Below are 15,000 nucleotides of genomic sequence, written 5' to 3'. Positions count from 1 at the left end.
GTAGTTGCAGTTACGTGTGTATCAAACGAGCCATCATAACTTGGAAAATCTGACCTGTAAGATTATTGTCAGCAGTGACTTGCTGCCAAGCAGCCTATTCTTATTTATTCCACTAAAGTCAACCTTGCTGACACAAGCCTTTTTTAAAGGCAATCTGCTCTCTGCATGCCTGTCCTGTTACTAGGTTACTAAAGAATGAAATATCTCGGTTTTTTTTTTTTTTGCAAATCCCTGTTCTTGCTTTTGGAAGTCTGGTCACACAAATCTGTTGTAGAACAGACCTATTTGCATCTTTGATTTCTATTTACTTACTTAGTTCTGATGAACTCTTCTTGCCTCCTTTCCCAAGCCCTGCCATAAGATAAATAGAGGATTCAGACTATTTGGTTTTGACCCGTGCCAAGGTTTGCGCTCTCGGCAGCATGCTGATCATGGCTGCAATTCCTGGCTTGCAGGGATTTGGGATCCAGTTACATTTGCTGGCGTCAAGCAGACTCTACAGACCACTGTGAAATACTGAATCTAAAAATAAAAGAGTGAAAAAGTATGAAACCAAAGAGAGTGAGATATTAAAATTCCAGGAAAACTGTAGAAAAGCTTGGAAGAGGCACATAAACAGTCTCAGGGGAAAACACTAACTTATTGGGGGAGTTTAAAATACGCCTATGGGCTTGCCTTTTTTAGCTCTGTCACCCATGTGACACTCGAGAGTTCAGCCTGTGGGTCCAGGTATTTCTGCTAACACAGAGAATGCATTAGAGCCTTTTGGAAAGGCAAATCATTCTGACTGTCTCAGCTTCTTGCCTTTGCTCTCCCTGAGAACTGTTAACCCCAGGTGCAGTTGGTTTCTGTTTGCACACATCCTCCCAGGCTGCCCCGTCTCAGCCTCTGGATTGCTCCTTCGGATCAAAACCGCCACGGATGGTGCCAGCCAGCACCTCGCTGGCTGTGGGGAGAAGTTCCAGGCTCTGGTGAGTCTCAGGGGGGATGGGGTCGGGGGGGAATATGATTTTCACAGCTTTTGCAGCGCCTTTAGTTGTACAGCGGCATATGGAGGATTAGTGAATCTGTGAACCCAGGCTAAAGGGTCGGGATTAAATACTTGCTGGACCTGCTTCACAAGGTTAAATTATTTAGTCTGAGATCAGATAGAAAAACCCAAGCACTGTTTCTAAGGGGCATTTTCTGAATCTCATGTAAAGAGTTTGGTGGGGAATTTCCTCATTGTCTGAGGAAAAATCTAATAGTATTTGAAATTGTCTTTTCCTATTTAAATACTAAACTGACACAAGAATTGTTTTAACAAGTAAAAGTTGCTTTTTTAAGTGCAACATTTGTTGTGGCTGTCCATTCCCGATCTGCACGGTTCCATTTTAGGGTTTCAGACTGACTGTGTTCAAATTGTTTGTAAAAATTCTTTCGAGATTTGATCGAGGTCTATTTGCAGGAGACTTTATTTCAGCCTCCTTTTTGATGCTTTGAAATTAAAACCACGATCACTGTGAAGCTGAGGTTTAAAAGTAGATGTGTGTTTGCATAACAATGTATTATATATACACAATACTAGAGCTCCATGGCTACCCATAATTGCAGTGATAGTGTATCTGCAGTGGTAGCTCCTTGGAAGTTTGCATATAGGTCAGAAGTTTCCAAATGATGATTGCGATTATAGGTATTATGGACTGCATTTTCCAAGTATGCCACAGTTTAGTCATGGGACTCATTAGCATTCGTGAGAGCTGTGAAGTTCTGCTCCTTCATACTAAACTGAAAGTTCAGCTCTGTGTACCTGAACCAGCCCTGTTTTGTGTTGCTGAGATATTGCAATGCCTTGTCTTACCTCTTACTTCAGTTTCTTAATGCATTGCTGCAATGGAGTCTGTTGCAGTGGATGGAGCAATAGGGCTCAATACCTTACTTCCTTGGCCTTGCACGTTACACAATTTTTAGATTTGCTTTGGTTCTTGATCTCAAGTACAGTAGCTCACGCTGTGCCTTCTAAAGAAACCTAAAGTGGTCTTCTGCCAATATTAAGGTGGATATTTAAAACTGCATGGGTATTTTTGTTGGGGTTCCTTCTAGTGCTCTAAGACAAAACCTTTGTTGTCCCAGCTGTGTGACCTTGAAAGTACTTCACATGCAGCATTTTATGTAAGTTAATTATTTTTTAATAATATAGCTAAAATGAAATATTATAACAATTTAAAAGACACAATCCAAATATTTTAAAAACTGTACTGCTACTTTACAGTTCTTCACTTCCCTCATTAACTCTGTAGAACAATTTTGTACCTGTATATTTTTATTTACAGCAGAGGAAAAGCTAATGGAACCGTCAGGCGGGCACTTGAAGCTGGTTCACCAAGTCTCAGACTGTGTGTGTTCTAAATAAAAACCACCCAAAAGTAAATGAGCAAAATGCCTGTTACTTACGCATGTGAACATGGCAGATTCATTTATAGTTTTGCAGAACATCAGGTTTGCAACTTAACAGGTGATTAAATGCACCTGATGGGGAGAGATTCTAGGAGTACAAAGGAACTAAACACATGGCTCTGTTCCTGCACAGCTCACAGGGTCGGTGGGTCTGGTGCAGCTCGGGGCAGGGTTTGTGTGCGGACTCACAGCCCTTATGAAGTAGCCAGTAGGCCACGGCAGGATCCGCGCCCCGATGAGCCAGGCACTGTACCCCTAGAGCAGAGGTTCACCTTCTTGCTGTTTGGCCCTGCTAGGCTCCCGTGAGACCTCATCTAACTGTTGTTTCAGCTACAGAACAAATTCTTTGAAGCCTCTATTTAATAAAGATGAGGGAATAGGCTGAATTTCTCATTAGAAGAGAAAACTGTCAAATTCACCCCCCAAGGATTTAGGTTTTACATTTTTTTTCCTAGATAGTCTGAGGTTTAATACATTTCAGCTATTTATTTGGAATTCATTTTAAGGAAGTAGCAGTCACTCATATCCTCTGATTAAAAAAAAAAAAAAAAAGCTTTTTGATGACTGTCCACAGTTGGACAATATCTGGCAGCAGGTCAGAAGTTGCAAGAAAAGCAATAATATCCTCCTTTATCAAAGCCTGTGTCAGCCAGGACATTCAGCACACAGGAAGGTCTGGAGTTTCTGCCTCACTTAAGTTCATCGGCTGCCTCAGAACGGTAACTGCTCTTAACTACCTCAGTCTTATGTGTGTCCAGGTTCTCCCCTCCGTGTGTCCACATTCTTGTGAAATCCTTCCTCAACGCTCAGTAAAAATAAGTTATTACATGTGTTGGATGAAACCCTAGCCTACTTTTTCTTATAGCTGAACCAGAGGTTAAGACAAAAGGTAGGGGACATGAAATACCAATATTTCCTTTCCAAAAGGGGGAACTGAGGCAGAGGCTAAGTAAGTTGCTCAAGGACACACAGTTTCCATGAGGGGTGAGGGAACCTAAACGGACTCACTGAAGCTCACAGGAAGCTCTGAGTAGCATAGAGGAAGAGACAGGCAGGCTTTTGAACCAGAAAGAACCAATGTAACGGTAGGACAGAATGATGTCAAAATAAACTGATGTTTAGGAGCGCTTGAAAGAAGGTCAAGGTCAGCAAAAAAGAATTGTAGAAACCTGAAAGACACTTAGCACAGTCCCAGATCTGTTTCAGGAGTGAGGAAACCAAGCGATAGGAATATCACTTATCTTTTTTCTTCATCTTATCTCCTTGCTGATGTACCTTCTAAGTAAAGAGTAAATGTATTAAAAGTCTCGTGGAAAGTCTGGGCGTTGTGTTCTGCCTTTATCACATGTCTTTGAAAGCACAAACAGTGATCACGGGGCATGCTCTGGGGAACATGCAAAACTTCCTTGAGAGGTTTGATGCAGATGTTTAAGTTGCGAGACTTCGATGTTTAAGCTCTCTCTCCAGCATGAGAAAGAATAACACGTGCAGTCTTGGCCCCTTGCAGTCCATGTAGAAGCCCATTCTGTTCATCATTTCAGTCTGCTAGGAACTGTAAATGAACAAGTAATTCAGCCTCTAAATAAAACCAGTGGATGTCAAGCAAGGAGAACTTTATCAGTCTACAAGCTGCCAGTAGACACATCCCTAACCAAAGTAATCAAATCACCAAATTTGAAGCACTTTCTTGAAAGGCTGGGCACACTATGCCTTCAAATAAATACTTGGAAAATGCTTAACAGAGTAAAATTTACTATTTTTCCTTCTTGAGCAATTGATTTCTGCTATTTTATCCATATGGACACACACACATGCAGACACAATCAGCTTAGGGCAGAGACCCAGCACAAAAATTTACAGCCCAAACAATCTGTTGGCAAATTAACAAGCAACAGAAATCAGTGTTTTGCTTGGAAATGTCAAGTGGGCATGATTATCTATACCCCCTGGATGTACAGTGTGTATTAGGTGTCATGTTCTCAGACAGCTTTGAAATATTGCTTGCTGTCTTTATACGTAACTCCATCTGTTATTCTGTATTTTTCTTTTAGTTGTATGTAGCCATAAACGTTTCACAGAAGTCAGCTAAGATTTTGTTAAGAGAGTTGTCTAAGGCAGCGCAGGTGTCTCTGCACGCTTTTTCCCTATTGTCAGCAGCAGGTGCTACCCAGACTGGCACTGACAACAATCTGAATGTGTGCACACACAGAAATGTGTGCTGCCCAAATTCTTTGGTTACTGGATGGTCATAGAAACATTAGTAATTCAAGATCTACAGTGCTGAGCAGTGTTTATTGACCTCTACACTACCTTTACCTGTTGCTATATTTTAGGCCCATGTAATCAGTACAGCAGAGTTAGGACTAGCCTTCCAAAGATCCAGGTCACAACTCCCTTTTACTGGTTTCTGAAGTCATTAATTAAGGTAGCAGCAGAGTTCATTTCATTTTGTATGGTGTCCTTTATTTTTTGCCTTATTTTAAAGAATGATTGCTGGAGCATGTTGAATGTGTTGCGTATTAAGTATTATTGAGGCTGGAAAGCAGCCAGAACAGCCAAGGAGCAAAACTTCTAGGCACTTTTCCATATCTACAATAAAACTCAAGTCTCTAGCAAAGTTATCTAAGGAATCCAGGCTGAGAACAACAAATGAAAAAGGAATGACACAGACAGGGCTGTGCTATAAGGAAAAAAAAAAAAAAAGTTAAGCATTTTATGATTTTGGACAAAGTTTCCTGCACAGTTATATCACCACATTGCTTTTACTACTCAGAAAAACCTGTGTCAATGTACTGCCCCTTCAGCACCTACATCCAGACTCTCATTCTCTGGCAACCTGGGTAAATCAAAATGATTTTGGAGAGACAGATCAAAAATTATCACCCACCCTTGCCCATTGATGTGTGAGACAAGCTATGGTCTTTTAGCCAAGGACCAAAATGTTGTGTATACTTCTATCCAGTATTCTAATTATCTGGTGCCTCAGCTATGGTACAATTTGTTGAGTGTTGTAACCATGCTTCTTTAAAAACAAGAAGGCTATGCTTACTGTGTTTTGAATGTTAGAGTGCCTCTCAAGAAAAAAACCACCATTGCTCTATGACCAGTGCAACTAAAGCAGTTTCACTACAGATCTGTACGGTCTCATCCATAAATCACCTTTTCTACCCATTAATAAATAAGGATATATTAACTGTGTTTCTCATTTCAGTGTCACCCCCACAGGGCAAAAACTGTGGCTAATTCAGCTTTAGGTAAACGGTGACTGTCCAGCCTGTGATAGTAAACAGTACAGTGAACAATGGTTGGTTTCTGAGTCCTTCCTTTCCTTCAGCTGGGGAATGAACATGGTTCCTTTTTCTGTCTTCAGTTGCTGACTTCCAAGAAACCTGTAGAAATCTAATTATTTCTGAGATCTTGGCTCATGTGTCAAATAAGTTTGAAATTTGGAGCAAAAAGATAGACTGAACCATTACATAAGTTTCCTCTCTGTAGGAAAGCAAGCTAATCAAGATTGTTCCATGAAAAGCCCCACACCCAAATGACTGGAAGTGCATTTTTTTTCCAAACATAGACCTGTGCCAAACACTAGCCATCGGAACCCCTTTGCCCCGTGTCCTTTTTCTTGGCAGTGATACATGTTTGTGTTTGACAATGAAGCACATATGGTTTGTCATCTGCTTTGAAGAAGCAGCTTACAAGTTAATAGTAACTAGTCTAGTTACATTCACAACTTCAATTCAGTTGAATCCAAATCATTAATAGATTACCATTTCTCAGGCTGTAGGAGAAAGAATAACAAAATGGAAATGTGGTAAGATTTTTTTTCCAGAATGTTAGGTTACTGTACTTTTTCCCTCTAAGCTCCAAAGCTATACCGTATTTCATTTCATTGGCAGATATCCCATATTTCTTCAAAATCTGAAGCGAAAAGATTGGGATGAGTATTCTGGGTATTCCTAGTATGTTAGATTAATATTGTTGGCTATCTACTCTGCATACCACGATTAAGTCAGCACTCCCTCAGCTGCTATAGCTATTCTGGATTCTGTTGCAGTTGATGTGGTTGCTACCTACTTAATTTTTGAAGTTCAAATGTGGGTTTTTTTTTCTGTTTTTTGCATGTTCCTATAGGATGGAATGTGCTGTGTGCAGGGGTCCTCTGTGTTCCTTTCAGTACCTCCCTCTAGGTGGGGGAACAGAATACTGACTGTTGATTTTTCACCTAAGCACAAAGATATGGTAACACTCCTACTGGGAAAGCCAAATGAGGGTAGTGGTGCTGTATCTAGAAACCAGAGCAGTAGCTGCATGCAAAGCCAAAGGATAGACCACATTTGCAAGAAAATGAACTGTGTTCCCTTTGCCACTGAACTGCTACTTGCAGAAAATCCTACTGTATTTATGCAGTTCTCCCACAGAATACGTTTGGGTTTATTTCATTTTTAGTCATATTGCACTGGAAGTTTAATTGAATACCTGTTCATATTGATACTCAGAATTATGTTAACTTATACAAATAGATTCAGTTTGATACTCAAATTTAATATTTGCTTATTTTGATTCCAGAAGATGTATGGAAGTCCCTGCTTAAAGAACCTCATGTCTGAGGATCCTTAGCTTCTTCACTCTTTTGAGTTCTTCCAACCAGGGATCACTCTTTTCCCCTGCCTTAGATTTGGTGTGCATCAGCTTTTGTTACCCTAGAATGTATCAGGTACCAGTAAGTGTTGCGGGCTTAAGAGAGAAACCTTCTTACTTTGAAGGCAGCAGAGAAAGATTCCAGAATTCTCTCACAAGGTTTTATTCTACTCTGTCCTGTACCCTTATTCCCTTGCAGTACAAGAAAAAAGCCTAAGTAGTTCCATAAAGAACGTGGACATCCCTCTGGTGTCCAAACACTCTAGTATGTCAAATGATTGTTTGGTTAGGAAAAAAAAATTAAAAATCAAAGTTTTGGCAAGCCCTGGGTTTGCATGCCCCAAACACCAGGTAGACACCTGCACAAATATTGTTTGCATACAAACACAACTGTGTACACAGAAGTCTGGAAAAAAAAAAAAAATCTAAAAGCTGAACCACGCTATAGAATCCAAGCCCCAAATCTCCATCTTTTACAGTATGTCATTACTGAAATAGTGATAAAGTAATTGTATTAAAGGAAAAAACGGAAGAAATATTTTTGCTAAATGATGATGGATTCACACCCTCTGACACTGGGACTTTAGTAGCATTTTTAACTAGCTGACTGAATTTTATGGACAGGTATTTTTAGCTGCACCTGTAGGCTGGTTTTGGTTTTGTAAAATGTCTACACACATACCTACAATCTTTTAAACTTTCCCACTGTATCCACGTGCTGATCAAAGCAGCACTATACACATAAAGAATCATCTCATACAGATCCTTGCCAACAAGCTATCTGAAAGAGAATGTTCTGCTTTATAATATCCACAAGACTGACAATGCCCTATTCTCTTTCTTAAAACAGAGAACCTGCAGGTGGACAATGCAGGACTTAAGCTGTTCCTAAGCAGAGGTCCCAAACATGTCAACTCTTCCAAACCTGGCATGTTGTGTCAGAGACTGGTTCCCACTGTTCATGCATAGTATACGTTTTATAATCCAAGTGTGAACTGAAATGGGGAAAAATTGCTTGAATTTATGGATACCAGGACAGTATTTTCTTAAACTGAACTGAAATTGAGTCTTCCCAACCACCAGCTTAGTTTTTTCTCACTTTTACTTGAGTTACTTTACTTCTTATCACATACGTGGGAATAATTACACTATTTTTAGTAGAAAATAGAATTTAATCTGTTTGTCTACCAGTTCACTGGTACCTAAAAAAGCTGGCTAAAACTGAGTATTTTCCCCCAACTTTCATATGGAAAATTATTCACTCTTTTTTGTTAGGAAATCTATAGTGGATTTGAGATGAACCTTGTAGTTATGAGAAGTAAATGACATGAAACAGTTCTGGATACGAAAAACAGCTTTGGATGCTTCAGGCAGAGAAAGCAGTGCTTTCTCTATCTCTATCTATAGTCAAGGCTATCCTAGAATTTCTTTTATAAATATGGTACTTTCTGTGCCTTCCAAAAGCTGAACTTCAGGTACTTAGGAATGATTCTTTTTCTGGCATCTAGCTCAGACTTAAAGATATAAGTGATCTTTTAGTTGATCTCCTGATGAGAATCATAGTTGGGAAGGTGAATATTTTACCAGAAATATAAAAGAAAAATTTCATAAAGTTTACTTGTGTGCTGAAATGGCTTTGTGCTTCAGAGAAAGGCGATGATATCAGCAAACATTGTCAGCATGCTTTGCAATGTTCATTCTGCAGTGTCTAAATTGTGAACCTTTCACTACGGGATTTTGCATTTGGCTGACATGCAATGTGCCATTTTTAATTTGAATGTGCATGGATATACACCTGCACTGGTAAGTGGAGACTTGCTAGCAGTACAAAAAAAGGCTTGTCCAGAAGCAGAACAATGCTATACTGTGGCATACACAAGGCCTATCTAATGACTGACTACAAATGGTTTACTGGGGGAAGGCTGTGTAGTTCTAATGCAATATTATCTTTCCCAGTAGACCAGATGGGTAACATTTTAGGGAAACATTTAATCTCCCCACAAGAGAATTAACTTTCTTTCTACCCAAAGCTCATGTATATTGAGTGAAAAGCCTGATTTGCCTTTGTCCTATACTATTCTCAGGGTTCTTGTCTACGTTCCCACATGTGGAACAAGGCAGAGGCCACAATGAAAGAATGAGCATGATAATTAAAAAAAGAAAGGAAGACAGCAAGCCTTTGCCTCCCGTCTATGCAGTTGCAGAAAGGAGAAGTCCATGAAGCTGCTGCACTGCAGAACACACGTCTTAACAGAGGAAACAGCTGAAGAAAAAACACTGTACTGGTCAGAGTGGTTCCACCCTTTGAGAAGCTGTGTGTTGACCCTCTAAGTGAGAGGGCAGACTTTTGTCCACTGACAGACAAGTAGGCTGCCCAGCAACCACCATCTTAATCTGGAGAAAAGAGACAGCTGGTAAAGACAGTATGTCTCTTATCTGCCACTCAGGATGCCAGCAGGAAGAAGAGGCTATAGGAACAGCTGAAGGAACAGAAGGCAGGACAAATTCAGTTTCCTAAAAATAAGGAAAAGGGAAGAAGAGTTAGTATTTTAGTTCAAGCACCGCCCCCCCCCCCTTTTTTTTTTTTTCTGCCATAGACTCATTATCACTGCATGCTAATTTGCATTTAATACTGCAGCCTCCTCCCCACTTTCACATATGCATTGACTTTTAACAGATAGACATATTAATAGCAAAATCTTTTCAGATTGTGACAGCTGAAGATACTTTATTGTAGTGCGTTTGCCTAAATGCAAAGTGCCAAATTCAAAGTAACAAGAATAACTCTGATTTTGCAAAATGGGAAAGAAAAAGTGGGTCAAGCTTAAGTGTACTCGTTGCTGATCTGCTGAATTACTAAGCACCTGAAGCTAGTGAGTCGCAGCAGCAATTGCAATTGCTTGTTGAGGTTCTTCTTGCCTTATTAAATCAAGTCAATACTTGCTCAATGATCAGAATCTCTCTCAGCTTCAATCTTGTGTTGGAGCTCAGGGGAGGAAACTTGCATGCAGGCTTCGCTGTTCTTCTTATAAGAACTAATAAACAGTATAAAAATGGAACCATGAGCGATCTGTCTTGCCTGGGGATATTATTGAAACCTGGTTATATGTAGATTCATTCTTATTTGGTGATGGCAACTCCCAATCTGAAGTCACCTGCAGCAGATGAGGAATTCCTTGGGTGTATCAGATACTTCATTTACCTTTGGGCAGATACCAAGAAAAATTACAGGTTAGTTAGCTAGTTCAAAAGGGAAAAAAATGCATTGCAATTAGAGAGCCCATTATAAGCAGGAGACTAATACCTGCCAAGCTGCATTCTGGGATGTTGGGATCTGTTCCCAATGCCATCAGATGACAAGCAGAAGAAGATGCAGTAAGTACAAGGCTTTGATTTTGAAATTATATACATAAATATATATACATATATTTTTTTTATCTGAGGGAAGATTGTAATCGCTATTTAATCAAAGATAATGTTTTCAAGGTGCAGAAGCATCTCTGGTCTTAAGATTATATATTAAAGTTGGCTATATACTTATAAACTTTGTTTTCTTATGAGCAAGGGTTTCAAATTGTGGATGCTGCTTTACTTTGAACAGTATGTCATATATTGCTCACTAAGTACGAAAATATATGGTTACTATCCTGAGACAGCTAAGTATTTAATATGTAAGTGGGTACTATGTTGGTGGTGAAAAGCACATAAACACCATAACTTATTTTACACACGGAGACAGCTCTAATGTTTTGTTTCCACAAGGTAAATGAGACCCTTGTGAGAGTTTTGTGTCCAATTCAAATGTATTTAGCTCATACATTAAATACTGTTTAGAAATACTTTGTAAGTGAGCAACCAGAACTCAGAAATTTACACAATCCCTCCAGTTAGTTTACAAACTAGTGGATGTGCAGCCTAACTGGCTATTTTATTTTCTTCTGCTCAGATTAACTCTTTCCCATCAAACTTTCCACTCCTATACTGTGCATGGTAGGTGACGCTTTGGGAGTGTGTGGGCATGTAGAAGAGGGGATTCTTGTAGCAATTATTTTCCTGAGAAAATACTGCAAGATTTCATTACAGAAGTCAATGATCATACGTACTGAGATTAAAAAAAAACCAACAAACAGGTTTGATAATCATTCCTTTCTCCTAATGTAATTGAAGGAACCTATATCTGAAAGACTAGTAAGAATGCTCAAATTTAGTGATACTTTATTATTATCGCATTATTATTTTTAGATTTACACAAGATTCAATTCTTTAAGAGGAGTTGTAATCTGTCTGGAACCCAGATCACCTTTGTGTATGTGAGTGAATGCAGGGGAAATCACTTCCCTTTCACTTCTTTATTCTGTCAACAAAAATCTTTCTTTGAGCACATTTTAATACACAGACGTCTGAGATCACATTAGGATAATTAAAAGTATCCTGCTCCTATGTTGTTTTTCACATTGCTGATACTTTCTGCTGTAGAGAGGGAAAAAGTAGCCCAGAGATGTGAGAGTGCAACTGAACCAGATGTGACTTGAGCATTTATTGTAGAAAGTGGCTGCAACATAGAGGAACTGTTTCCTCTGGCTACAAAAGTGAGAGATGATAATAGCTACCTTTTTGCAGATAGGCAGCCCTCTATTTAAAAATCAAGTGTATAGTATCCTGCCTTGCGGATTGATGACACATCCATTTGTCAGAATAGACCTGCAAGACCTAGTTTCGTGTAGTGCTGTGAAAAACAACCCAAAACCTGATTTAATTCTACCTAACCCACCTGCTTCAGCCTCCCTGCCAGCTCCCTGGATTTAATTGCTCCCTTGGATCTTGCAGTGAGCGCCTCCCGCAAGGTGCTCTCGAGCACGCTTCTGAATCTGGTTTCTCTCATAGGCTTTGCAGTTGGATTCCTTCACATATTGCCAAAAGCTCCCAGTTCTTTCCTCAAAGTCTCAAAATCCAAAATAAATGTTTTGCCTTCCTTTTTCTGGTTCTTTCTTTGACCCAATTCTCCTTGCAGACACAAAGCTGAAAGAATGCCGTGGCAGCCTAATTTCCTTCAGGAGTACAAAAGCAATTAATATTGTTTAAACAGTTAATGAATCTGTGAATTTTCAACTCTCATGAGCATATGCTACTTCTGTTCAAAGCTTATTTGCTAACAAGGGCTTGTGGAAAATTTATTATTTCACTGAAGAATTACTCAAATTCTTGAGTGCAGGCTAATGAAGAAGAACTGTTACATAAACCAGAGTCAAGTTTTACACATTTAGGTCTTAATCAGAAACTCATGCAATATTTTTTATATAATTGTCCAGATTCAAATTTGATTGTCATACCACTTAAGTCTAAATAGGTGCCATGGTAGATAATAAGCACTCATATTCTAATCGGGATCATTGTAAATGAAAGAGATTACTGACAAAAGCGTGTATTTATGCACAAAGATACCAGAGATGAACCGTGGAGTCAGTAGGACCCTCATTCTTTGATACAGAGCTTGCTGAGATGAATGCTTTGTGCTTGAAGTACCAGCATGGCCTTGGCAATAATACTTCTTGCCCAGTGTTTGCCTCTCTCCCCATTTTTCACACCCACCACACCTTTAAATTATTAATGAACAATTTATATGAAAAATGTCACATATGCTATTGCACCCTGCCCCTTCGATTATGACAGACTGCACCAAGTCCCACCTTTCTGTATCCTGTATCTCCAAATGTGAGTTGATGCATACTCAATAGAGACATTTTGTCTTCAAAAGACAGCTTTTTATTCTCCCGGTTTTAATTACACATGAAACTCTGAGATTTATAAAAAGATATGATCTCATTGCTTAAGTGTCTCCAACTACCAGTGAATTAAAACTATTTTTCTTATTCAACAAGCGAAATGCGGTATTTTTCAGCTCTTTTCAACACAGTTGTGGAAATCTTAATGGAATATTGGTAGCTTTTACATCCATCTCGTGCTGTATTTTAAAAAAAACAGATGGGAAACAAAACCACACTGGCCATGTCAAAAGAACTTTGGTGGACCCTCTTCTGTGCTGTCTTATTAAGACAGAGAATATTCAAGTCAGTCTTCCACTAGGGGAGGGAAAATTATTGAGAAACTGGGTGATGTTTTTCTGAAATAAATTTTAATTTGCTATAAATCAGACAGTGCTGGTAACTATGCCCAGAGATTGAAATGTCCATTAAATTCTGTTAGCAGAACAAATTCCTATATCAGATCAAGTTCCTTCTTGAACAGTTCATATATCAGAAACATCAAACCTCTTCAAATGTTGCACTGGAGTTACCTGCAGAGGGTGTATCAACGCTCCCAGTGAAGGTTGTCTTAGAGGATTGGTAGGCTTTTCTTTCTTTAATGTTGTTCCATATCTAACGGTCAATAAAACTAACTGGAGTCATCATAAGCATAAATACTTACAGTAGCCCTCAGGGAATATGTATCTATTAAAGATGCTTTCTAGGTTGACAGCCATAATAACTGTTATTTCTACTTGTTCTACCTATACTAAAACATGGCATGGATATATTGTGATCACATCTTCTCTCGCAATGTAACATATGTTGTAAGTAGTTGAATGAAAAAAGACTTATTATGTATCTGGTTTGAAGTAAACACAAAGATAATTTAAAACAACCAAATTCTCTTGTGTTCATATCATTTAACTGCTTAGAGTCCCATAAATTATCACTCGATGGGATTTAAGTTTCTGCTTCAGTGGAATTTGTTGAGTAATATCAAAAGCAAGTGAACAAGTTAAGAATGAACAACAGCTTCCAATCTAACTATAGCGTTCAATACTGAATTGTCCACATAAATTGTAATTGCTTTCTAACAGGAAGCAAAAGATGTTTAATCTCTTTCAGAAGAAGTAGAAATTAGTTGTTTAAAGATCAAAATCTATTCATATGCAAAGATTATTCATCTATAAATTGCATCTGCTTTCAGTGTTAGATTACTCACTATACCCTGAAAATAACTGCCAACCAGTAGAGAATGCTTATGTATATTTCTTTCCAGTTAATTACCTATGCAAAGATGCATCTGTTGGATGACACAGATGAAGCTCATGATTTTCAAATAGTGCCTTGACCTACACAACGATTACTCAAAATGTGTATCTGTTCAGAAAGAGAACTCATCAAGAATCTTTCAACAAAATGTTTTTTTCATTGGAAAATGAGATTCAAAGCCAAAAGTTTTGCACGGAAATTAATTTTGGTGAAGCTTTTGTCAGGAAAGGTTTCAGTGTTCCAAGACAAAGTTTCTGGTTTAGATGAGACATCCCTTCATTCCAAATTATCAAATACTGTAGGCCAACTGCTTGGGACAAAGCAAGTTCCAGAAGATTTATGTAAAGTAAACCAGCTCCATCAGGAGAGACTGAAAGACCTACTGAAAACCAGCCACCAGAGCTGGGTTTGGGTACCCAACTTGGTTATGGCAGAACCTGAGGAGTTAGCATGTAGATTAGGAGACTTTACCCCTTATGTTTAAATTAGTAAAACTAACTTTCTTTAAAGCAGAAGCATCCTGTTTGAGACTTTTGTACACAGCACCACAGTATTCATCATTTTTTCAAGGGTTTTCAACCAGCTCCTGGTACCATCCCTGTTCACATTAAATAGAAACTAAAAGACCAGATTCCTCTCTCTCTAGTATGCTTTGTGATGGGAAAACATATGAATTATAATTCATTTTTCTCTCTTCCTTCATGGTCTAGTCTTGGAGACATCACTAAAAAGGAGAGATTAAACTTTTCTCTTTTTTTTTTTTTGGGGGGGGGGGGGGGATATGAAGAAAAACCAAACCCAACATGTATATTGTTTCCTGAATTCTTTTCCTATGTCTTAATAACTGAGTTCTATGTCTATGACTTCATGCCACTTTCTGTACTTGGATTACTTAATCTCCAGC

The 15,000-nt window shown here is 38.8% G+C and overlaps 1 protein-coding gene across 1 annotated transcript in view; it reads left to right on the top strand.

Moving 5' to 3' along the window:
* Positions 1-777: 777 nt before the first annotated feature.
* The window catches only part of RAF1 (Raf-1 proto-oncogene, serine/threonine kinase), an 80,470-nt gene continuing 66,247 nt past the window's right edge, over positions 778-15,000 (top strand). Inside the window, exon 1 of the mRNA XM_074914405.1 lies at positions 778-971. The gene's annotated coding sequence lies outside the window, so the exon portion shown is untranslated. The remainder of the gene's footprint in view (positions 972-15,000) is intronic.

This window comes from Athene noctua, chromosome 10 (genome assembly GCF_965140245.1).
Source record: "Athene noctua chromosome 10, bAthNoc1.hap1.1, whole genome shotgun sequence".
Lineage (NCBI taxonomy): Eukaryota > Metazoa > Chordata > Aves > Strigiformes > Strigidae > Athene > Athene noctua.
The sequence above is the reverse complement of the archived record's forward strand: the minus strand, read 5'-3'. Positions and strand labels throughout refer to the sequence as shown.